Source organism: Petromyzon marinus, chromosome 67 (genome assembly GCF_048934315.1).
Source record: "Petromyzon marinus isolate PM22_M1 ecotype Great Lakes invasive population chromosome 67, UKy_Petmar_22M1.pri1.0, whole genome shotgun sequence".
NCBI classification, from domain to species: Eukaryota; Metazoa; Chordata; class Hyperoartia; order Petromyzontiformes; family Petromyzontidae; genus Petromyzon; species Petromyzon marinus.
In genome coordinates, this window is record NC_133733.1 from 3411990 (window position 1) to 3439118 (window position 27129).

The window sequence follows — 27129 nt, forward strand, 5'->3', positions numbered from 1 at the left end:
GCCCATTGATGCACTCAACACTGCACCAATGCCTCACCACCGCACCATAGACTCAACACTGCCCATTGATTCACTCAACACTGCACCATAGACTCAACACCGCACCATAGACTCAACACCGCACCACAGACTCAACACCGCATCACAGACTCAACACTGCACCATAGACTCAACACTGCACCACAGACTCAACACCGCATCACAGACTCAACACTGCACCATAGACTCAGCATTGCACCACAGACTCAGCATTGCACCACAGACTCAACACTGCACCATAGACTCAACACCGCACCACAGACTCAACACCGCACCACAGACTCAACACCGCACCACAGACTCAACACCGCACCATAGACTCAACACCGCATCACAGACTCAACACTGCACCACAGACTCAACACTGCACCACAGACCCAACACCGCACCACAGACTCAACACCGCACCACAGACTCAACACCGCACCACAGACTCAACACCGCACCACAGACTCAACACTGCACCACAGACTCAACACTGCACCATAGACTCAACACCGCACCACAGACTCAACACTGCACCACAGACTCAACACCGCACCACAGACTCAACACCGCACCACAGACTCAACACCGCACCACAGACTCAACACCGCACCACAGACACAACACCGCACCACAGACTCAACACCGCACCACAGACTCAACCCTCCGCACCTCCACTTAGCACGGATGGCTCCGCACCGTGCCAAAGAATTCCAACGTACACACACCGGGTGCCGATGCTTACACCACACAGGGGGAGGGGGAGGAGGGCCACCTTTTGCCCTCTGCGCGTCTCACCGAGGAGCGACTGGAAGAGGCTGCTGCCCAGGATGGTGACGACGCGCTCTATGGCTCCACGCAGGCGGGCGTCCCCCGGCGATGCTGCCAGCCGTGCGTGGTACTCCTGCAGGAGGCCCACGGCGCGCACCGTGTCTGGTACGGGGGGGGGGGGGGGGGGGGGGAGGGTGGGGTAGGGGGACGCAGAGCAGAACCGCCGCGGTCGCGAGAAGTTAACGAGATGTAGATTAAGTCCACACACGGGGTAGAGGGGAGTGAGATGGAACAGATGGAGATTAGTCCACACACGGGGTAGAGGGGAGTGAGAGATGGAACGGATGGAGATTAGTCCACACACGGTGTAGAAGGGAGTAAGATGGAACAGATGGAGATTAGTCCACACACGGGGTAGAGGGGAGTGAGATGGAACAGATGGAGATTAGTGCACACACGGGGTAGAGGGGAGTGAGATGGAACAGATGGAGTTTAGTCCACACTCCGGGTAGAAGGGAGTGAGATGGAACAGATGGAGATTAGTCCACACACAGGGGGTAGAAGGGAGTGAGAGATGGAACGGATGGAGATTAGTCCACACACGGGGTAGAGGGGAGTGAGATGGAACAGATGGAGATTAGTCCACACACGGGGTAGAGGGGAGTGAGATGGAACAGATGGAGATTAGTCCACACACGGTGTAGAAGGGAGTAAGATGGAACAGATGGAGATTAGTCCACACACGGGGTAGAGGGGAGTGAGATGGAACAGATGGAGATTAGTCTCCACACGGGGTAGAAGGGAGTAAGATGGAACAGATGGAGATTAGTCTCCACACGGGGTAGAGGGGAGTGAGATGGAACAGATGGAGATTAAGTCCACACACGGGGTAGAGGGGAGTCAGATGCAACAGATGGAGATTAGTGCACACACGGTGTAGAGGGGAGTGAGATGGAACAGATGGAGATTAGTCCACACACGGAGTAGAGGGGAGTGAGAGATGGAACGGATGGAGATTAGTCCACACACGGTGTAGAAGGGAGTAAGATGGAACAGATGGAGATTAGTCTCCACACGGGGTAGAGGGGAGTGAGAGATGGAACAGATGGAGATTAGTCCACACACGGGGTAGAGGGGAGTGAGATGGAACAGATGGAGATTAGTCCACACACGGTGTAGAAGGGAGTAAGATGGAACAGATGGAGATTAGTCTCCACACGGGGTAGAAGGGAGTAAGATGGAACAGATGGAGATTAGTCTCCACACGGGGTAGAGGGGAGTGAGATGGAACAGATGGAGATTAAGTCCACACACGGGGTAGAGGGGAGTCAGATGCAACAGATGGAGATTAGTGCACACACGGTGTAGAGGGGAGTGAGATGGAACAGATGGAGATTAGTCCACACACGGAGTAGAGGGGAGTGAGAGATGGAACGGATGGAGATTAGTCCACACACGGTGTAGAAGGGAGTAAGATGGAACAGATGGAGATTAGTCTCCACACGGGGTAGAGGGGAGTGAGAGATGGAACAGATGGAGATTAGTCCACACACGGGGTAGAGGGGAGTGAGATGGAACAGATGGAGATTAGTCCACACACGGTGTAGAAGGGAGTAAGATGGAACAGATGGAGATTAGTCTCCACACGGGGTAGAGGGGAGTGAGATGGAACAGATGGAGATTAGTGCACACACGGGGTAGAGGGGAGTGAGATGGAACAGATGGAGATTAAGTCCACACACGGGGTAGAGGGGAGTCAGATGCAACAGATGGAGATTAGTGCACACACGGTGTAGAGGGGAGTGAGATGGAACAGATGGAGATTAGTCCACACACGGAGTAGAGGGGAGTGAGAGATGGAACGGATGGAGATTAGTCCACACACGGTGTAGAAGGGAGTAAGATGGAACAGATGGAGATTAGTCTCCACACGGGGTAGAGGGGAGTGAGAGATGGAACAGATGGAGATTAGTCCACACACGGGGTAGAGGGGAGTGAGATGGAACAGATGGAGATTAGTCCACACACGGTGTAGAAGGGAGTAAGATGGAACAGATGGAGATTAGTCTCCACACGGGGTAGAGGGGAGTGAGATGGAACAGATGGAGATTAGTGCACACACGGGGTAGAGGGGAGAGAGATGGAACAGATGGAGATTAGTCCACACACGGGGTAGAAGGGAGTGAGATGGAACAGATGGAGATTAGTCCACACACGGGGTAGAGGGGAGTGAGATGGAACAGATGGAGATTAGTCCACACACGGGGTAGAGGGGAGTGAGATGGAACAGATGGAGATTAGTCCACACACGTGGTAGAAGGGGAGTGAGATGGAACAGATGGAGATTAGTCCACACACGTGGTAGAAGTGAGATGGAACAGATGGAGATTAGTCCACACACGGGGTAGAAGGGAGTGAGATGGAACAGATGGAGATTAGTCCACACACGGGGTAGAGGGGAGTGAGATGGAACAGATGGTGATTAGTCCACACACGGGGTAGAGGGGAGTCAGATGGAACAGATGGAGATTAGTCCACACACGGGGTAGAGGGGAGTGAGATGGAACAGATGGAGATTAGTCCACACACACAGGGGGTAGAAGGGAGTGAGAGATGGAACGGATGGAGATTAGTCCACACACTCTGCTGCAACTGCATTCCACCTGGCAGAGCCATGGGGGGTATGGTTCCTCATCAACGCCCATCCACAAGTAGAAGAGAGTTTCCCACCCCATCTCTTTGCGTTCCGCCAACCCCTCGCCATCTCGATTCGCTGTACTGCCCCCTCTGCTGGCAGAGCCAAGGGAACGGCCCCTCATGGGCGCTGGATACACGGGCAGCAGGGAGTGTCACAACCCATCTGCATTTGATCCGCCAACCCCTCGCTGCCTCATGCAGGGCGCTGGGACGATCGCTCGGCAGACACGTGCAAGCGGAGCTGCCGTCACCGCCTGTCTGAGGCGCAGCAGGGGACAGATGTTAACTACCTCGCCTGGTGTGCAGGAGGTCGTGGGTTCGATCCAGACCCTGACGATGCCTGGCTGTATATTTGCTGTGTGGCTAGATGTTTACTACCTCGCCTGGTGTGCAGGAGGTCGTGGGTTCGATCCAGACCCTGACGATGCCTGGCTGTATATTTGCTGTGGTGGCTAGGAGATGTTTACTACCTCGCCTGGCGTGTAGGAGGTCGTGGGTTCGATCCAGACCCAGACGATGCCTGGCTGTATATTTGCTGTGGTGGCTAGGAGATGTTAACTACCTCGCCTGGTGTGCAGGAGGTCGAGTGTTCGATCGAGACCATTACGCCCTGCTATTCACGTGGAGTCTGCGTCTCTCTCTCCCCGTGGTCGCGTGGATAATTCCCCGGGACCACCGGTTTTTTCCCCCACCCATCCACATTTGGAATCGACGTCACCACGCGTCTTTAAGAGTATTTGGCTGCCGCTATGATTTGCATCAGCCAGGGTCTCGTCGGAACACAAGTAACGTAGCCCAGCGCTGGGCCCTGCCCGGTACAATAATAAGTAATATTTAAAAACCTTTTTTTAATAAACACGCTTTTATGAAATGTACCGTACTGGTAGTGGAAGAACTCCACGACTGCAGAAAGTGGCCATGAAGCTCGCCACAACGTAACGGACCGTGGCCAATTACAGCCAAACGTCAGTTGAGCGTGGACAATTTGACGCAAGCCGAAACGTAACATACAAAAAAATAATGCTTAAGAATACACATTTTTTTAAATTAATTATTATTGAATATAGTTATTTGCATCAGTATGACATAAGTATACCAAGTCTGCAAGTCGATACCACATTGGGAAGTGGGTTATAATTGAGTTACAAGATTTGATACGGCAGCGATTCTTGGTTCTTTCGGAAAAGTCACCACCACGTTAGAAGGGAAACAATAAAATAATAAAAATATAAAATACAATACAATTCTCACGACGTTTCGACTGTAACGCAAACAGTCATCATCAGGTGTGAAAACCAACGGCAAGTCACGTTGCTTTTCACACCTGATGATGACTGTTTGTGTTACAGTCAAGACGTCGTGAGAATTTTATTGTTTTATATTTTTATTATTTTTTTGTTTCCCTTCTAACGTGGTGGTGACTTTTACCGAAAGAACCAAGAATATGAATCCCTGCAGTCACGAAAGCTTTCAATCGAAACAGACAGAGCGAGTGAAATGAAAGCGTGTAAAATAGAGTTTAGTTTCACAGGTACACATTGTGATTTAAAGCTTTCTCGTGACTGCAGGGATTCATATTCTTGGTTCGTTCGGTAAAGTCACCACCACGTTAGAAGGGAAACAATAAAATAATAAAAATATAAAACGATTAAATTCTCACGACGTTTCGATTTCAACGCAAGCAATCATCATCAGGTGTGAGAACCACAGCAAGAACATTTGATGGCGATTGCTTCTTGTGTTGCGGTCGAAACGTCGTGAGAATTTAATTGTTTTATATTTTTTTGTTATTTTATTGTTTCCCTTCTGACGTGGTGGTGACTTTTACCGAAAGAACCATGAATGTGAATGACTGCAGTCACGAAAGCTTTAAATCGAAAAATAAAAATAGTTTATAGTTTAGTGATTTTTAATTTAAACCTTTCGTGACTGCAGGGATTCATATTCTTGGTTCTCTCGGTAAAGTCACCACGTTAGAAGGGAAACGATAATATAAAATATATATAAAAACAATAAAATTCTCACGACATTTCGACCGTAACACAAACAGCCATCATCAGGTGTGAAAACCAACGTGACTTGCCGTTGGTTTTCACACCTGATGACGATTGCTTGTGCTACAGTCGAAACGTCGTGAGAATTTCATCGTTTTATATTTGTATTATTTTATTGTTTCCCCTTCCACGTGGTGACTTTACCGAAAGAACCAAGAATAGGAATACATTTTTTAAAGTCATTTTTCTACCATTCCTATACTCTGCACTCCTGCCGCGTTTTTTTTTCTTGCGTTTTGTTGAAACCTCGGCGGGGCTCCTACTGGAAATGTGTGAAAAAAAAACAGCTTTCTAGCACGTCACAGAGTTTATAGTTTTTACTTCACCGCACTTCACCGTCAAATTATCTACGGGGGGGGGGGGGGTTTTCGCTTCACGTGTTTTTGCCGCTCAACGCGTCACTTCACAGGACCCGCATCGACCGCCGCCGCCGCCGCCGCCGCGTTCTAAACCACGACGGTGAGCGTGTCGCTATTAAGCAGCCGCGGCAGCGGGGAGCCAACGTGACGTGGGCCGGGGGGGGCCTTACAAATCTGGGCGGGTGGCGGGTGGCGACGGGTGTTTAAGTCAACCCGAGGCAAAGCCGTTGGCTGCGCGCCAGAGCCCTACGTCACATCCTCCCCGACCCGTCCAGGTGGAATTCCCGGGGCTCGGATTGGCCTGTTCAGCCACCATCTGCGCACTCATCAAAACCCAACAAAATGACCGAAACGTGCCATGGTCAATCATCAACTATGATGGACGAACGAGAGAGAGAGAGAGAAGCGGTGGACAAAACCTCTCTCCCCCCCACGCTAAATCCCAGCGGGGCTGGCGGGCGGGCGGGTGGAGGGATTTGGAGGTCATCTCATCATCCCGCTGATCTGTTGGGCATTAGCTTTGCTATGAATGGAAAGATTAGCGCCGTGTAAGTAATCGCGAGGAGGAGGCAACGTCACGCAAAACGCGCGCAGCCACGGGTTGCTACAGCACACAGAGCAAACCAGGCTCGCTTTGATTCGAGCGAGCCTGGCTATGCCGCTGATGAGACACCGAGTGCCAAAACCGGTCCTTGCCGATGCACGGCTGGCAATTCACCGGCGTCGACTCGAGCGAACTTGACTCTGCCGCTGATGAGACGCTGCGTCTCGAAGCCAGGTCCGAAACCAGCCACGAATGGAGAGATTAGCGCGCGCGCGTGTAAATCGCACGGAAGAGGTCAAGCCACACTAACGCACGCGGACGCCACGGCACGACACGCCGGCACGGCTACCGCACAACTTAACTACCGCCAACTGAAATACCCCCCCGCCCCCCGCCCCCACCATGGAGAAGAAGGATCTCTGGGGGTTCGATCTTCCAAGAAGCTGCTCCATTGTCCACCCTAAATCACATCCCCCCCCCCCCCGTCACTGCACAAACCATAGCAGCAGCAGCAAATGGGGATGACACACCGATACACAAATGGAAAATTCTAAACTCTCCAGAAGATGTGGCGGTGATGCCCGACCGTGGGTCATCCGGAACAGATCCCGTGGTGCAACAAGGTGTCACTGTGCAATGCCCCGATCCACAGACACGAAGGAGGAGAAGACATCACGGTGATGGTGATCCGCTCACTAATCCGCTTGCTCCATACGCGGTTTGTCTGGGCTCGACCACCTGAATGTGAAATTGTAGCCGCTGCTCAGCATCTACATCGTCAGCCAGACGAAATAAGAGATTACCCCTATCACTACCTCCTTCACTACCCCCATCACTACCCCCATCACTAACCCCATCACTAACCCCATCACTAACCCCATCACTAACCCCATCACTAACCCCATCACTAACCCCATCACTAACCCCATCACTACCTCCATCACCACCCCGAACAACACTACCACCATCACTACCACCATCACTACCCCCATCACTACCCCGAACAACACTACCCCCATCAACACTACCCCCATCAACACTACCCCCATCAACACTACCCCCATCAACACTACCCCCATCAACACTACCCCCATCAACACTACCCCCATCAACACTACCCCCATCAACACTACCCCCATCAACACTACCCCCATCAACACTACCCCCATCAACACTACCTCCATCACTAACCCCCATCACTAACCCCACCAGTACCCCAGAACAGTCCGTACACAAGGTATAGCGACGCAATGAACCAATCCACAAACACGAAGGAGGAGACATCACAGCGATGATGATGCTGATGATGATCAACTCACTACTCCGCTCGCTGCTGACGCGTTTGCCTGCTGGCTGGACCACCTCTGCATGACGTGAAATTGCAGTCACCTCTGCAATCGACATCACCAGCAGCCGGGCGAAAGAAGAAGTCTGGGTTCCTTGCCTGTAACATCGGCAGTTCGCCAGCACGGATTCAAGAGAGCTTGACTCTGCTGCTGATGATGAGATACTGAATGTCAAAACCAGTCCTTGTTATATCAACACCTGCAGGCAGTTCACCAGCACGGATTCAAACTTGATGAGATACTGAATGTTGAAAGCAGTGTTTTCCTCTAAACGTCTGGAAAGTTTTGCCAGCCTTGATTAAAACGAGCCTAAATCTGCTGATGAGACACTGGAAATCGAAACCAGCCCTTGCCTATCAACATCTGGCAGTTCACCAGCGTTAATTCAAGCCGACGAGTCACCGACCGTCAAAACCTGTCCCCTTTCCTACAAACATCTCGAAATTCACCAGCGTTAATTCAAGCCGACGAGTCACCGACCGTCAAAACCTGTCCCCTTTCCTACAAACATCTGGAAATTCACCAGCGTTGCTTCAAGCTGACGAGTCACCGACCGTCAAAACCTGTCCCCTTTCCTACAAACATCCGGCAGTTCAGCGTTGATTCAAGCTGACGAGTCACCGACTGTCAAAACCTGTCTCCTTTCCTACAAACATCTGGAAAATCACCAGCGTTGATTCAAGCTGACGAGTCACCGACCGTCAAAACCTGTCCCCTTTCCTACAAACATATGGCAATTCACCAGCGTTAATTCAAGCTGACGAGTCACCGACCGTCAAAACCTGTCCCCTTTCCTACAAACATCTGGAAATTCACCAGCGTTGATTCAAGCTGATGAGTCACCGACCGTCAAAACCTGTCCCCTTTCCTACAAACATCTCGAAATTCACCAGCGTTGATTCAAGCTGACGAGTCACCGATGGTCAAAACCTGTCCCCTTTCCTACAAACATCTGGAAAATCACCAGCGTTGATTCAAGCTGACGAGTCACCGACCGTCAAAACCTGTCCTCTTTACTACAAACATCTCGAAATTCACCAGCGTTGATTCAAGCTGACGAGTCACTGACCGTCAAAACCTGTCCCCTTTCCAACAAACATCTGGAAATTCACCAGCGTTGATTCAAGCGGGCTTGACTCCACTGGATCAAGTTACGTAAACAATTTGACAAACCCAACGCAACTGGGAACATCTGACAGGAGAGTTCCTCGAGTAAATATCATGGCCGGAGATAAAACGACACTATTTTTTCACGCGCTTATTCACCCATTCTGTCTGTTGTTGTTGTTGTCGTTGGTGTATCCTCAAATCTTGTAACTCAATTTTAACCCACTTCCAAATGTGGACTCGACTGCAAACTAAGGTATACTAATGTCATACTGATGACAATACTAGATTCTATCATAAATAAAAAATATTTCAATTTTTTTTAATATATGTTATGTTTCGGCTTGACTCTAAATGAACCACGGTAAACTGACGTTGCCCGTAATTGGCCACTTCCTGGAGTCGTGGAGTTCATCAATTACAAATACGGTACATTTCATTCAAGCGTGCTTAAAAAAAAGTGTTTTTATTTATTTGACAAGTTAAGGCCCACTGAGCTACACACAGCTCTTTTTCAGACACGGCCAGGCTATCACGAATTATAGTCACAACGAAGTGGGCTTTTCACGTGCAAATGTACAGCAGCCAAATACTCTAAACACGTGACGTTGATTGTAATCGTGTCAGGCGAGAAACGGGAGGACCCGGAGAAGAATATAGACGCGAACACGGGGAGAACACAAAAACTCCAAATATACAGCAGCAGCAGCAGGCATCGTCAGGGTCGGGATCGAACCCACGACTTCCTGTAAACCAGGCGAGGTCGTTAACATCTCCTAGCCACCGTGATGATGATGATGATGAGAGACACAAAAACTCCAAATAAACAGCAGCAGCAGCAGGCATCGTCAGGGTCGGGATCGAACCCACGACTTCCTGTAAACCAGGCGAGGTCGTTAACATCTCCTAGCCACCGTGATAATGATGAGAGACACAAAAACTCCAAATAAACAGCAGCAGCAGGAATCGTCAGGGTCGGGATCGAATCCACGACTTCCTGTAAACTAAGCGAGGTCATTAACATCTCCTAGCCACCGTGATAATGATGAGAGACACAAAAACTCCAAATAAACAGCAGCAGCAGGAATCGTCAGGGTCGGGATCGAATCCACGACTTCCTGTAAACTAAGCGAGGTCATTAACATCTCCTAGCCACCGTGATAATGATGAGAGACACAAAAACTCCAAATAAACAGCAGCAGCAGGAATCGTCAGGGTCGGGATCGAATCCACGACTTCCTGTAAACTAGGCGAGGTCGTTAACATCTCCTAGCCACCGTGATAATGAGACGCAAAACTCCAAATATACAGCAGGCATCGTCAGGGTCGAGATAGAACCAACGACCTCCTGCATACCAAGCGATGTAGTTAACATCTCTTAGCAAACCGTGATGAGAGAGACACGCAAACTCCAAATATACAGCAGGCATCGTCAGGGTCGATATAGAATCCACAACCTCCTGCATACCAGGCGAGGTAGTTAACATCTCCTAGCCACCGTGATGATGATGAGAGAGAGACGCAGACTCCACATATACAGCAGCAGGCGTCGTTAGGGTCGGGATCGAATCCACGACCTCCCGTTCACCAAGCGAGGTGGTCAACATCTAGCCAGAGTGGCACCCACAATAGCGAGATGTAGATAAATGGGAGGCTATGATCACTGAGAAAGGACATAGATCAGAGCAACAGACTAACATTTCCCATACACTATCATTGCCCATAGCCTAACACTGCTCATACACTATCATTGCCCATAGACTTGCACTGCCCATACACTCGCATTGCCCATACTTACACTGCCCATACACTAGCATTGCCCATAGACTTACACTGCCCATACACTAACACTGCCCATACACTATCATTGCCCATACACTAGCATTGCCCATAGACTTACATTGCCCATACACTAGCATTGCCCATAGACTTACACTGCCCATAGACTTACACTGCCAATACACTATCATTGCCCATAAACTTACACTGCCCATACACTATCATTGCCCATAGACTTACACTGCCCATACACTAGCATTGCCCATAGACTAACATTGCCCATACACTAGCATTGCCCATAAACTTACACTGCCCATACACTATCATTGCCCATAGACTTACATTGCCCATACACTAGCATTGCCCATAGACTTACACTGCCCATAGACTTACACTGCCCATACACTAGCATTGCCCATAGACTTACACTGCCCATACACTAGCATTGCCCATAGACTTGCACTGCTCATACACCAGCATTGCCCATAGACTAACACTGCTCATACACTAGCATTGCCCATAGACTTACACTGCCCATACACTAGCATTGCCCATAGACTTACACTGCCCATACACTAGCATTGCCCATAGACTTGCACTGCTCATACACCAGCATTGCCCATAGACTAACACTGCTCATACACTAGCATTGCCCATACACTATCATTGCCCATAGACTTACACTGCTCATACACCAGCATTGCCCATAGACTAACACTGCTCATACACTAGCATTGCCCATAGACTTGCACTGCCCATACACTAGCATTGCCCATAGACTTACACTGCTCATACACCAGCATTGCCAAATATCTATAACGGCAGCAGACATCTAAAGAATGTAACTGTGGACTGGTTTCGACCTCTCTGGGTATCGTCAGCAGACCTGTTCAGTAAGGCTGCTGTCCACGGCAGACGGATAATCAAAACACTCTTCTGCCTATTACCCTTTATGGCAATAAAGCACGAGGTGGTAAGATGTTAAAAACCCAATGGACACCTTTTTGCAATGTGCTGCATTAACCATGCACGGAAATTGTGGTGAACATGCCAAACAAACACGTCCCTCTGATGATGATGTGTCATGCGTTGTCTTTGAAATTGATTGGTCTACACCAGTCTCACCACCACGAGTGTCAGACCAGAGAACGCCGCCAAAACGTGAACAGTGCATGGACAATGCGCGCATCAGGGCATTGATAGCTACGGGTGCCAGCAAGGGTAAAACCTATTCTTATTTTTCATCATTTGATACTGGCAAACGAGGTCCCAAGTCACGTATTAGGCACGCGTATTATTTAAATAAGTAATATATATTTTTAAAACTTGTTTAAAAACACGCTTTAATGAAATGTACCGTACTAGTCATAGAAGAACTCCACGACTCCAGGAAGTGGCCCCGAAGCTTGCTACGACGTAACGGGCCGTGGCCAAATACAGACAAACGCCAGTTGACCGTGGCAAATTAGACCAAAGCCGAAACATAACAAATCAAAAAAATAATGTTTAGAAAAATATATTTTAGGGTTTTTTTTAATGATAGAATATAGTATTGTCATCAGTGTGACAGTCGATGCCACATTGAGAAGTGGGTTTAAAATTGAGTTACAAGATTTGAGGATACAACAACAGACAGAATGAGTTAATAAGCGCGTAAAAAATAGTGTAGTTTTATCTCCGGCCATGATATTTACTCGAGGAACTCTCCTGTCGGATGCTCCCGGTTGCGTTGGATTTGTCAAATTGTTTACGTAACTTGATCCAGTGGAGTCAAGCCCGCTTGAATCAACGCTGGTGAATTTCCAGTTGTTTGTAGGAAAGGGGGCAGGTTTTGACAGTCAGTGACTCGTCAGCTTGAAGCAACGCTGGTGAATTTCGAGATGTTTGTAGTAAAGGGGACAGGTTTTGACGGTCGGTGGCTCGTCAGCTTGAATCAACGCTGGTGAATTTCCATATGTTTGTAGGAAAGGGGACAGGTTTTGACGGTCGGTGACTCGTCAGCTTGAAGCAACACTGGTGAATTTCGAGATGTTTGTAGGAAAGGGGACAGGTTTTGACGGTCGGTGACTCGTCAGCTTGAAGCAACGCTGGTGAATTTCGAGATGTTTGTAGGAAAGGGGACAGGTTTTGACGGTCGGTGACTCGTCAGCTTGAAGCAACGCTGGTGAATTTCTAGATGTTTGTAGTAAAGAGGACAGGTTTTGACGGTCGGTGGCTCGTCAGCTTGAATCAACGCTCCAGATGTTTGTAGGAAAGGGGGCAGGTTTTGACAGTCAGTGACTCGTCAGCTTGAAGCAACGCTGGTGAATTTCCAGATGTTTATAGGAAAGGGGACAGGTTTTGACGGTCGGTGACTCGTCAGCTTGAATCAACGCTGGTGAATTGCCAGATGTTTGTAGGAAAGGGGACAGATTTTGACGGTCGGTGACTCGTCAGCTTGAAGCAATGCTGGTGAATTTCTAGATGTTTGTAGGAAAGGGGACAGGTTTTGACGGTAGGTGACTCGTCAGCTTGAAGCAACGCTGGTGAATTTCCAGATGTTTGTAGGAAAGGGGACAGGTTTTGACAGTCGGTGACTCGTCAGCTTGAATCAAGGCTGGTGAATTTCCAGATGTTTGCAGGAAAGGGGACAGGTTTTGACAGTCGGTGACTCGTCAGCTTGAATCAACGCTGGTGAATTGCCAGATGTTTGTAGGAAAGGGGACAGGTTTGACGGTCGGTGACTCGTCAGCTTGAATCAACGCTGGTGAATTGCCAGATGTTTGTAGGAAAGGGGACAGGTTTTGACGGTCGGTGACTCGTCAGCTTGAATCAACGCTGGTGAATTTCCAGATGTTTGTAGGAAAGGGGACAGGTTGTGACGGTCGGTGACTCGTCAGCTTGAATCAACGCTGGTGAATTTCCAGATGTTTGCAGGAAAGGGGACAGGTTTTGACAGTCGGTGACTCGTCAGCTTGAATCAACGCTGGTGAATTTCTAGATGTTTGTAGGAAAGGGGACAGGTTTTGACCGTCGGTGACTCGTCGGCTTGAATCAACGCTGGTGAATTTCCAGATGTTTGCAGGAAAGGGGACAGGTTTTGACAGTCGGTGACTCGTCAGCTTGAAGCAACGCTGGTGAATTTCCAGATGTTTTAGGAAAGGGGACAGGTTGACGGTCGGTGACTCGTCAGCTTGAATCAACGCTGGTGAATTGCCAGATGTTTGTAGGAAAGGGGACAGGTTTTGACGGTCGGTGACTCGTCAGCTTGAATCAACGCTGGTGAATTTCCAGTTGTTTGTAGGAAAGGGGGCAGGTTTTGACAGTCAGTGACTCGTCAGCTTGAAGCAACGCTGGTGAATTTCGAGATGTTTGTAGTAAAGGGGACAGGTTTTGACGGTCGGTGGCTCGTCAGCTTGAATCAACGCTGGTGAATTTCCATATGTTTGTAGGAAAGGGGACAGGTTTTGACGGTCGGTGACTCGTCAGCTTGAAGCAACACTGGTGAATTTCGAGATGTTTGTAGGAAAGGGGACAGGTTTTGACGGTCGGTGACTCGTCAGCTTGAAGCAACGCTGGTGAATTTCGAGATGTTTGTAGGAAAGGGGACAGGTTTTGACGGTCGGTGACTCGTCAGCTTGAAGCAACGCTGGTGAATTTCTAGATGTTTGTAGTAAAGAGGACAGGTTTTGACGGTCGGTGGCTCGTCAGCTTGAATCAACGCTCCAGATGTTTGTAGGAAAGGGGGCAGGTTTTGACAGTCAGTGACTCGTCAGCTTGAAGCAACGCTGGTGAATTTCCAGATGTTTATAGGAAAGGGGACAGGTTTTGACGGTCGGTGACTCGTCAGCTTGAATCAACGCTGGTGAATTGCCAGATGTTTGTAGGAAAGGGGACAGATTTTGACGGTCGGTGACTCGTCAGCTTGAAGCAATGCTGGTGAATTTCCAGATGTTTGTAGGAAAGGGGACAGGTTTTGACGGTAGGTGACTCGTCAGCTTGAAGCAACGCTGGTGAATTTCCAGATGTTTGTAGGAAAGGGGACAGGTTTTGACAGTCGGTGACTCGTCAGCTTGAATCAAGGCTGGTGAATTTCCAGATGTTTGCAGGAAAGGGGACAGGTTTTGACAGTCGGTGACTCGTCAGCTTGAATCAACGCTGGTGAATTGCCAGATGTTTGTAGGAAAGGGGACAGGTTTGACGGTCGGTGACTCGTCAGCTTGAATCAACGCTGGTGAATTGCCAGATGTTTGTAGGAAAGGGGACAGGTTTTGACGGTCGGTGACTCGTCAGCTTGAATCAACGCTGGTGAATTTCCAGATGTTTGTAGGAAAGGGGACAGGTTGTGACGGTCGGTGACTCGTCAGCTTGAATCAACGCTGGTGAATTTCCAGATGTTTGCAGGAAAGGGGACAGGTTTTGACAGTCGGTGACTCGTCAGCTTGAATCAACGCTGGTGAATTTCTAGATGTTTGTAGGAAAGGGGACAGGTTTTGACCGTCGGTGACTCGTCGGCTTGAATCAACGCTGGTGAATTTCCAGATGTTTGCAGGAAAGGGGACAGGTTTTGACAGTCGGTGACTCGTCAGCTTGAAGCAACGCTGGTGAATTTCCAGATGTTTTAGGAAAGGGGACAGGTTGACGGTCGGTGACTCGTCAGCTTGAATCAACGCTGGTGAATTGCCAGATGTTTGTAGGAAAGGGGACAGGTTTTGACGGTCGGTGACTCGTCAGCTTGAATCAACGCTGGTGAATTTCCAGTTGTTTGTAGGAAAGGGGGCAGGTTTTGACAGTCAGTGACTCGTCAGCTTGAAGCAACGCTGGTGAATTTCGAGATGTTTGTATTAAAGGGGACAGGTTTTGACGGTCGGTGGCTCGTCAGCTTGAATCAACGCTGGTGAATTTCCAGATGTTTGTAGGAAAGGGGACAGGTTTTGACGGTCGGTGACTCGTCAGCTTGAAGCAACACTGGTGAATTTCGAGATGTTTGTAGGAAAGGGGACAGGTTTTGACGGTCGGTGACTCGTCAGCTTGAAGCAACGCTGGTGAATTTCGAGATGTTTGTAGGAAAGGGGACAGGTTTTGACGGTCGGTGACTCGTCAGCTTGAAGCAACGCTGGTGAATTTCTAGATGTTTGTAGTAAAGAGGACAGGTTTTGACGGTCGGTGGCTCGTCAGCTTGAATCAACGCTCCAGATGTTTGTAGGAAAGGGGGCAGGTTTTGACAGTCAGTGACTCGTCAGCTTGAAGCAACGCTGGTGAATTTCCAGATGTTTATAGGAAAGGGGACAGGTTTTGACGGTCAGTGGCTCGTCAGCTTGAAGCAACGCTGGTGAATTGCCAGATGTTTGTAGTAAAGAGGACAGGTTTTGACGGTCGGTGACTCGTCAGCTTGAATCAACGCTGGTGAATTTCCAGATGTTTGTAGGAAAGGGGACAGATTTTGACGGTCGGTGACTCGTCAGCTTGAAGCAATGCTGGTGAATTTCTAGATGTTTGTAGGAAAGGGGACAGGTTTTGACGGTAGGTGACTCGTCAGCTTGAAGCAACGCTGGTGAATTTCCAGATGTTTGTAGGAAAGGGGACAGGTTTTGACAGTCGGTGACTCGTCAGCTTGAATCAACGCTGGTGAATTTCCAGATGTTTGCAGGAAAGGGGACAGGTTTTGACGGTTGGTGACTTGTCAGCTTGAATCAACGCTGGTGAATTGCCAGATGTTTGTAGGAAAGGGGACAGGTTTGACGGTCGGTGACTCGTCAGCTTGAATCAACGCTGGTGAATTGCCAGATGTTTGTAGGAAAGGGGACAGGTTTTGACCGTCGGTGACTCGTCAGCTTGAAGCAACGCTGGTGAATTTCGAGATGTTTGTAGGAAAGGGGACAGGTTTTGACGGTCGGTGACTCGTCAGCTTGAATCAACGCTGGTGAATTTCCAGATGTTTGTAGGAAAGGGGACAGGTTGTGACGGTCGGTGACTCGTCAGCTTGAATCAACGCTGGTGAATTTCCAGATGTTTGCAGGAAAGGGGACAGGTTTTGACAGTCGGTGACTCGTCAGCTTGAATCAACGCTGGTGAATTTCCAGTTGTTTGTAGGAAAGGGGGCAGGTTTTGACAGTCAGTGACTCGTCAGCTTGAAGCAACGCTGGTGAATTTCGAGATGTTTGTAGTAAAGGGGACAGGTTTTGACGGTCGGTGGCTCGTCAGCTTGAATCAACACTGGTGAATTTCGAGATGTTTGTAGGAAAGGGGACAGGTTTTGACGGTCGGTGACTCGTCAGCTTGAAGCAACGCTGGTGAATTTCGAGATGTTTGTAGGAAAGGGGACAGGTTTTGACGGTCGGTGACTCGTCAGCTTGAAGCAACGCTGGTGAATTTCTAGATGTTTCTAGTAAAGAGGACAGGTTTTGACGGTCGGTGGCTCGTCAGCTTGAATCAACGCTCCAGATGTTTGTAGGAAAGGGGGCAGGTTTTGACAGTCAGTGACTCGTCAGCTTGAAGCAACGCTGGTGAATTTCCAGATGTTTATAGGAAAGGGGACAGGTTTTGACGGTCAGTGGCTCGTCAGCTTGAAGCAACGCTGGTGAATTGCCAGATGTTTGTAGTAAAGAGGACAGGTTTTGACGGTCGGTGACTCGTCAGCTTGAATCAACGCTGGTGAATTTCCAGATGTTTGTAGGAAAGGGGACAGATTTTGACGGTCGGTGACTCGTCAGCTTGAAGCAATGCTGGTGAATTTCTAGATGTTTGTAGGAAAGGGGACAGGTTTTGACGGTAGGCGACTCGTCAGCTTGAAGCAACGCTGGTGAATTTCCAGATGTTTGTAGGAAAGGGGACAGGTTTTGACAGTCGGTGACTCGTCAGCTTGAACCAACGCTGGTGAATTTCCAGATGTTTGCAGGAAAGGGGACAGGTTTTGACGGTCGGTGACTCGTCAGCTTGAATCAACGCTGGTGAATTGCCAGATGTTTGTAGGAAAGGGGACAGGTTTGACGGTCGGTGACTCGTCAGCTTGAATCAACGCTGGTGAATTGCCAGATGTTTGTAGGAAAGGGGACAGGTTTTGACCGTCGGTGACTCGTCAGCTTGAAGCAACGCTGGTGAATTTCTAGATGTTTGTAGGAAAGGGGACAGGTTTTGACGGTCGGTGACTCGTCAGCTTGAATCAACGCTGGTGAATTTCCAGATGTTTGTAGGAAATGGGACAGGTTGTGACGGTCGGTGACTCGTCAGCTTGAATCAACGCTGGTGAATTTCCAGATGTTTGCAGGACAGTCGGTGACTCGTCAGCTTGAATCAACGCTGGTGAATTTCTAGATGTTTGTAGGAAAGGGGACAGGTTTTGACCGTCGGTGACTCGTCGGCTTGAATCAACGCTGGTGAATTTCCAGATGTTTGCAGGAAAGGGGACAGGTTTTGACAGTCGGTGACTCGTCAGCTTGAAGCAACGCTGGTGAATTTCCAGATGTTTTAGGAAAGGGGACAGGTTGACGGTCGGTGACTCGTCAGCTTGAATCAACGCTGGTGAATTGCCAGATGTTTGTAGGAAAGGGGACAGGTTTTGACGGTCGGTGACTCGTCAGCTTGAATCAACGCTGGTGAACTGCCAGATGTTTGTAGGAAAGGGGACAGGTTTTGACGGTCGGTGACTCGTCAGCTTGAATCAACGCTGGTGAATTTCTAGATGTTTGTAGGAAAGGGGACAGGTTTTGACCGTCGGTGACTCGTCAGCTTGCATCAACGCTGGTGAATTTCCAGATGTTTGTAGGAAAGGGGACAGGTTTTGACAGTCGGTGACTCGTCAGCTTGAATCAACGCTGGTGAATTTCCAGATGTTTGTAGGAAAGGGGACAGGTTTTGACCGTCGGTGACTCGTCAGCTTGAATCAACGCTGGTGAATTTCCAGATGTTTGTAGGAAAGGAGACAGGTTTTGACAGTCGGTGACTCGTCAGCTTGAAGAAACGCTGGTGAATTTCCAGATGTTTGTAGGAAAGGGGACAGGTTTTGACAGTCGGTGACTCGTCAGCTTGAAGCAACGCTGGTGAATTTCCAGATGTTTGTAGGAAAGGGGACAGGTTTTGACGATCGGTGACTCGTCAGCTTGAATCAACGCTGGTGAATTTCCAGATGTTTGTAGGAAAGGGGACAGGTTTTGACGGTCGGTGACTCGTCAGCTTAAAGCAACGCTGGTGAATTTCCAGATGTTTGTAGGAAAGGGGACAGGATTTGACGGTCGGTGACTCGTCAGCTTGAAGCAACGCTGGTGAATTTCTAGATGTTTGTAGGAAAGGGGACAGGTTTTGACGGTGAGTTAAATGAAAGCGTGCAAAAATACACTCAAATGCCTCTTCTCCATCATCATAATCATCGGCCATGATCTATCCACTGCCAGATGAAGAACCACTGCCACCATCCCAAACCAACAACCGCCATTCACCACTAAGTGGCGGTGATGTCACCACGACGCTTGTGCCAGGCTAGGTGCACGTTGAGGCCACGTGAAGTGTCGAACGCCCGCTGGCAGGAGGTCACGGGACAGACCCAGGTGGGTCCCATCGGTCGTCTGATTGAGGTGACTGGCCGATGCACCACCTGTACCCCCTGCTGTGCCAACTTGCTGTGCTTTAGCCACCCGGCGGCTCCACTCGTTGTTCTGAGCGTCGCTCCTCTGCCCTCCAAACAAATCAATCACCACCAGCAAGTGTTTAAAGTACCAGAGCCACCACTTTAATCACCACTAAAATTCATCACCATCACTTACATCACCACCACCATGACTGATCATCATCACCACCACCGCACAACGACTGCCATCTGCCCCTCTCGGCACTACAAGCACCAATACCATTGTCGCCACCATCGGCAACGCCGCCACCACCACCAGCATCCAAAGTATATCAACCACCACCAACCCCACCATCGGTGTCTCAAGAACCACCACCACTACCATCAGTGTTCAAAAGTACCACAAACACCACCACAAGCACCACTACCGCTCCCACCAAAACATCACCAACACTACCACCAGTGTTCCAAAGTACCACAACCGCTACCACCAAAACATCACCACCACTACCATCAGTGTCAAAAGTACCACAACAACCATCACCACCACTACCGCCACCATCACTCCCACCAAAACACCACCAACACTACCATCAGTGTTCAAAAGTACCACAACAACCATCACCACCACTACTGTCATCATCTCGACCAACAAAACATCACCACCACTACCATCAGTGTCCAAAAGTACCACAACAACCACCATCACCACCTCCACCACCATCACTCCCACCGACACATCACCACCACTACCATCACCTTTCTCGTCTCATCAAGGAGTGTAAAAAACATCACCCAAACGCCGGTCATCCTCGCAGCAGCTGGCTACGTACAGTGCGAAGTTCAACATACAGTACATACATAGAGAATCACAAACTTACACAGACACCCAAAAGCAAAGTTTGTGGGCAATAATAGCCATTTTATATACTTTTTAGGCATGAGCAATTAAAATAGTAACACTTACTACCCTGGGACAAAAATCGTGTTACATCGTGTTCGCACGGTTGGCTACGTACGGTGCGAAATAACTTCAACATACTTACATACATAGAGACCCACAGACTCAAACAGAGACCCACAGGCTCGCACAGAGACCCACAGACTCGCACAGAGACACACAGACTCACACAGAGACACACAGACTCACACAGAGACCCACAGACTCACACAGAGACCCACAGACTCACACAGAGATCCACAGACTCACACAGAGACCCACAGACTCACACAGAGACCCACAGACTCACACAGAGACCCACAGACTCACACAGAGACCAACACTCACACAGAGATCCACAGACTCACACAGAGACCCGCAGACTAACACAGAGACCCGCAGACTCACACAGAGACCCAAACACTTGCATAGAGACCCACAGACTCGCATAGAGACCCACAGACTCACATAGAGACCCACAGAGACCCAGACTCACACAAAGACCCCCAGACTCACACAAAGACCCACAGACTCACACAGAGACCCACAGACTCACACCACCATCATCATCATCACAACCCCCACCATCATCATCACAACCACCATCATCACCACCATCACAACCACCACCACCATCATCACAACCACCATCATCAATACCACCATCATCACTACCACCATCATCAATACCACCATCATCAATACCACCATCATCAATACCACCATCATCAATACCACCATCATCACTACCACCATAACCACCATCATCACAACCACCACCAGTGTTTGTTATTCAATTAAAACCTCTGGTGTGCTTGTAAAAAGATGTAACATTAACTCGAGTACTGTATTGCAAGTTAAGAAAGACAAGCTTTTAAAAAGGTACATTAACTACAATCTGTACATTCTATTTCGTTTTTATGTAAACCAAACATATGGCAAGAAATCTCGTGACATTCATAAAAACAACATTCTCGTCGTGGTAAAAACCGAAAAGTCGTGACAATCACTCAAGCTGAATGTCTTTAAAGTGTAAGTAGCGTGCCACAGGGACTGCACATCGCAACACATTTTACACAACACACAAAACTCAAGAGTTGAATAACAATCGTCAAAAAAAGTGTAACATGTGTAATAAATTTTGATTTAAAGCTTTCGTGACTGCAGGGATTCATATTCTTGGTTCTTTCGGTAAAGTCACCACCACGTTAGAAGGGAAACAATAAAATAATTAAAAAATATATAAAACAATAAAATTCTCACGACGTTTCGACTGCAACACAAGCAATCATCATCAGGTGTGAAAACCACAGCAAGAATAAAATAATAAAAATATAAAACAATAAAATTATCACGACGTTTCGACTACAACACAAGCAATCATCATCAGGTGTGAAAACCACAGCAAGAAAATTTGAATTTTTCTTGCTGTGGTTTTCTTGCTGTGGTTTTTTTCACACCTGATGATGACTGCTTGGTGTTGCAGTCGAAACGTCGTGAGAATTTTATTGTTTTATATTTTTTAAAATTATTTTATTGTTTCCCTTCTAACGCGGTGACTTTACCGAAAGGACCAAGAATATCTGTAATAAAGTAAGGCGCGTGTACGTTAAAAACCATTAAGTCTCCTCTCTCTTTAACTCTTACTAAAGATAAAGTCAACTTTAGATTTCACTGTCAGTGGGAGTGCAACTGCGAGTTATCTCACAGACGACGAGCAGTGGAAGAGTAGGCCAAGGTCACCGTGACAAGACGGCTAACTTTAGACGTCACAAGCTATCTCACTGACGACAAGCAGTGGAAGAGTAGGCCACGTGGCACTTCGTAACTTTTAAACGCAACTTTTTAACACAATCGTCGCACGCGAAACTTCGTAAAACTCATCGCGAGAATGTTATACACACACATATCATATACACACCGTGTGTGTGAGTGTAATGTAGTAATATACACACTGTGTATGTGTAATGTAGTAATATACAGTGTGTGTGTGTGTAATGTAGTAATATACACAGTGTGTGTGTAATGTAGTAATATACACACTGTGTGTGTGTAATGTAGTAATATACACACTGTGTGTAATGTAGTAATATACACACTGTGTATGTGTAATGTAGTAATATACACAGTGTGTGTGTAATGTAGTAATATACACACTATGTGTGTATAATGTAGTAATATACACTGTGTGTGTGTAATGTAGTAATATACAGTGTATGTGTAATGTAGTAATATACACACTGTGTGTGTGTAATGTAGTAATATACACAGTGTGTGTGTAATGTAGTAATATACACACTGTGTGTGTAATGTAGTAATATACACACTGTGTGGGTGTAATGTAGTAATATACACACTGTGTGTGTGTAATGTAGTAATATACACAGTGTGTGTGTAATGTAGTAATATACACTGTGTGTGTGTGTAATGTAGTAATACACACACTGTGTGTGTGTAATGTAGTAATATACACAGTGTGTGTGTGTAATGTAGTAATATACACACTGTGTGTGTAATGTAGTAATATACACACTGTGTGTGTGTAATGTAGTAATATACACACTGTGTGTGTAATGTAGTAATATACACACTATGTGTGTATAATGTAGTAATATACACACTGTGTGTGTGTAATGTAGTAATATACACAGTGTGTGTGTAATGTAGTAATATACACTGTGTGTGTGTGTAATGTAGTAATACACACACTGTGTGTGTGTAATGTAGTAATATACACAGTGTGTGTGTGTAATGTAGTAATATACACAGTGTGTGTGTGTGTAATATAGTAATATACACAGTGTGTGTGTGTAATGTAGTAATATACACAGTGTGTGTGTGTGTAATGTAGTAATATACACAGTGTGTGTGTGTGTAATGTAGTAATATACACAGTGTGTGTGTGTAATGTAGTAATATACACACTGTGTGTGTAATGTAGTAATATACACACTGTGTGTGTGTAATGTAGTAATATACACAGTGTGTGTGTGTAATGTAGTAATATACACAGTGTGTGTGTGTAATGTAGTAATATACACACTATGTGTGTATAATGTAGTAATATACACAGTGTGTGTGTAATGTAGTAATATACAGTGTGTGTAATGTAGTAATATACACAGTGTGTGTGTGTAATGTAGTAATATACATACTGTCTGTGTGTAATGTAGTAATATACACAGTGTGTGTGTAATGTAGTAATATACACAATGTGTGTAATGTAGTAATGTACACAGTGTGTGTGTAATGTAGTAATATACACACTGTGTGTGTATAATGTAGTAATATACACACTGTGTGTGTAATGTAGTTATATACACACTGTGTGTGTAATGTAGTTATATATACACTGTGTGTGTGTAATGTAGTAATATACAAAGTGTGTGTGTAATGTAGTGATACACAGTGTGTGTAATGTAGTTATACACAGTGTGTAATGTAGTTATATACACTGTGTGTAATGTAGTTATATACACTGTGTGTAATGTAGTTATACACAGTGTGTGTAATGTAGTTATACAGTGTGTGTGTGTAATGTAGTTATACACAGTGTGTAATGTAGTTATATACACTGTGTGTAATGTAGTTATACACAGCGTGTGTAAAGTAGTTATACAGTGTGTAATGTAGTTATACACAGTGTGTGTAATGTAGTTATACACACTGTGTGTGTAATGTAGTAATATACACACTGTGTGTAATGTAGTTATACAGTGTGTGTAATGTAGTTATACACAGTGTGTGTAATGTAGTTATACAGTGTGTGTGTAATGTAGTTGTATATACAGTGTGTCTAATGTATTTATACAGTGTGAGTAATGTAGTTATACACTGTGTGTGTAATGTAGTTATACACTGTGTGTGTAATGTAGTTATACACAGTGTGTGTGTAATGTAGTTATAAACAGTGTGTGTAATGTAGTCATACACTGTGTGTGTGTAATGTAGTTATACACAGTGTGTGTGTAATATAGTTGTATATACAGTGTGTGTAATGTATTTATACAGTGTGTGTGTAATGTAGTCATATACACTGTGTGTAATGTAGTTATACACAGTGTGTGATGTAGTTGTATATACACAGTGTGTAATGTAGTTGTACACAGTGTGTAATGTAGTTATAGTGTGTCTAATGTATTTATACAGTGTGAGTAATGTAGTTATACACTGTGTGTGTAATGTAGTTATACACTGTGTGTGTAATGTAGTTATACACAGTGTGTGTGTAATGTAGTTATACACAGTGTGTGTAATGTAGTTATACACAGTGTGTGTGTAATGTAGTTATACACAGTGTGTGTAATGTAGTTATACACAGTGTGTGTGTAATGTAGTTATACACAGTGTGTGTAATGTAGTTATACACAGTGTGTGTGTAATGTAGTTATACACAGTGTGTGTGTAATGTAGTTATACACAGTGTGTGTGTAATGTAGTTTTATATACAGTGTGTGTAATGTATTTATACAGTGTGTGTGTAATGTAGTCATATACACTGTGTAATGTAGTTATACACAGTGTGTGATGTAGTTGTATATACAGTGTGTAATGTAGTTATACACACTGTGTGTAATGTAGTTATACACACAGTGTGTAATGTATTTGTATATACACAGTGTGTGTAATGTAGTTATACACTGTGTGTGTGTAATGTAGTTATATATACAGTGTGTGTAATGTAGGTATACACTGTGTGTGTAATGCAGTTATATATAGTGTGTAATGTAGTTATATACAGTGTGTGTGTGTGTAAAGTGTAATTATATAAATCTTGCACTGTACCTTCTTTATTTACGGGCATCTTTAAATGTCCCTTGGAGGCGGTGGGGGTGGGGGGTGTTGCGAGTGTTGAAAGTTTACAAACAAACAAAAATAAACTTTAAAATAAAATAACTGCGTTAAACTCTCCTCAGATATTCAAAGCGATCGACCCCCACCCCCTAAAATAAACTATCGCGTGAACACGGCAATAATAACAAAATAAATTATATTAACGACACTACCACTACTACTTTTAAACTAACACACAACAATAATAACAAAATAAAATCTACGTTAGCGACCACTACCACTCTCTCAAACTAACACACAATAATAATAACAAATAAAATCTGACTACGTTAGCGACACTACCACTACTACTCTTAAACTAACACACAATAATAATAACAAAATAAAATCTGACTATGTTAGCAACCACTACCACTACTACTCTCAAACTAACACACAACAATAATAACAAAATTAAATACGACTACGTTAGCGACACTACCACTACTACTCTTAAACTAACACAACAATAATAACAAAATAAAATCTACGTTAGCGACACTACCACTACCACTCTCTCAAACTAACACACAATAATAATAACAAAATAAAATCTGACTATGTTAGCGACCACTACCACTACTACTCTCAAACTAACACACAATAATAACAATAAAATCTACGTTAGCGACACTATCACTACTACTCTTAAACTAACACAACAATAATAACAAAATAAAATCTACGTTAGCGACACTACCACTACCACTCTCTCAAACTAACACACAATAATAACAAAATAAAATCTATGTTAGCGACCACTACCACTCTCTCAAACTAACACACAATAATAATAACAAAATAAAATCTGACTATGTTAGCGACACTACCACTACTCTCAAACTAACACACAATAATAAAATAAAATCTACGTTAGCGACACTATCACTACTACTCTTAAACTAACACAACAATAATAACAAAATAAAATCTACGTTAGCGACACTACCACTACCACTCTCTCAAACTAACACACAATAATAACAAAATAAAATCTATGTTAGCGACCACTACCACTCTCTCAAACTAACACACAATAATAACAAAATAAAATCTGACTACGTTAGCGACACTATCACTACTACTCTAAGATCTTAAACTAACACACAATAATAACAAAATAAAATCTGACTACGTTAGCGACACTATCACTACTACTCTAAGATCTTAAACTAACACACAATAATAACAAAATAAAATCTGACTACGTTAGCGACACTATCACTACTACTACTCTCAAACTAACACACAATAATAACAATAAAGTCACGTATTCTCATTCTACGTGACTTTACCGAAAGAACCAAAGAAGATAACACACAATAATAACAAAATAAAATCTGACAAAATAAAATCTACGTTAGCGACACTACCACGACTACTACTCTCAAACTAACACACAATAATAATAAAATAAAATCTGACTACGTTAGCGACACTACTACTACTCTTAAACTAACACAATAATAACAAAATCTGACTACGTTAGCGACACTACCACGACTACTACTCTCAAACTAACACACAATAATAATAACAAAATAAAATCTGACTACGTTAGCGACACTACTACTACTACTCTTAAACTAACACAATAATAACAAAATCTGACTACGTTAGCGACACTACCACGACTACTACTCTCAAACTAACACACAATAATAACTAAATAAAATCTGACTACGTTACCGACACTACTACTACTCTAAGATCTTAAACTAACACAGCAGACACGACACCCACCTCCACCCTGAACGAGAATGTTTTTTTTTTACAAAGACGACGAAGACGACAAGACGCGTGAGGGAAACCTCTTTTAAAGTAACGAGAGAGAGAGGAAGTGGCGGGGGTGAATTCCGTCGTAAATTAAAGAGTTTGTTGATGATGATGATGGTGGTGTTGGTGAAGTCGTTTCTCTCCTCTCTAAATCTCTCAGTATTCACAAACCACCGGCCGCCACAGCCTTCAAAACTTATTCTTTACACACACACCACCCCTCCCCTTCCTACCACAACCAACCACAACCAGCCACAACCACCCACAACAACAACTACAACTACACAAATGGCGGCAAACGGCGATGACGACGAAGCGAAGCGATGGCGGTGAAGGGCGGAGGGAGAGGAAATCTCT

The 27129-nt window shown here is 45.8% G+C and overlaps 1 long non-coding RNA gene across 1 annotated transcript; it reads right to left on the bottom strand.

Moving 5' to 3' along the window:
• Positions 1 to 863: 863 nt before the first annotated feature.
• On the bottom strand, positions 864 to 27129 carry LOC142906571 (uncharacterized). The gene is made up of 3 exons (XR_012930377.1): positions 24949 to 27129; positions 6076 to 6221; positions 864 to 957 (listed from the first exon to the last, which is right to left on the bottom strand). It is a non-coding gene; the product is annotated as an uncharacterized LOC142906571 (long non-coding RNA).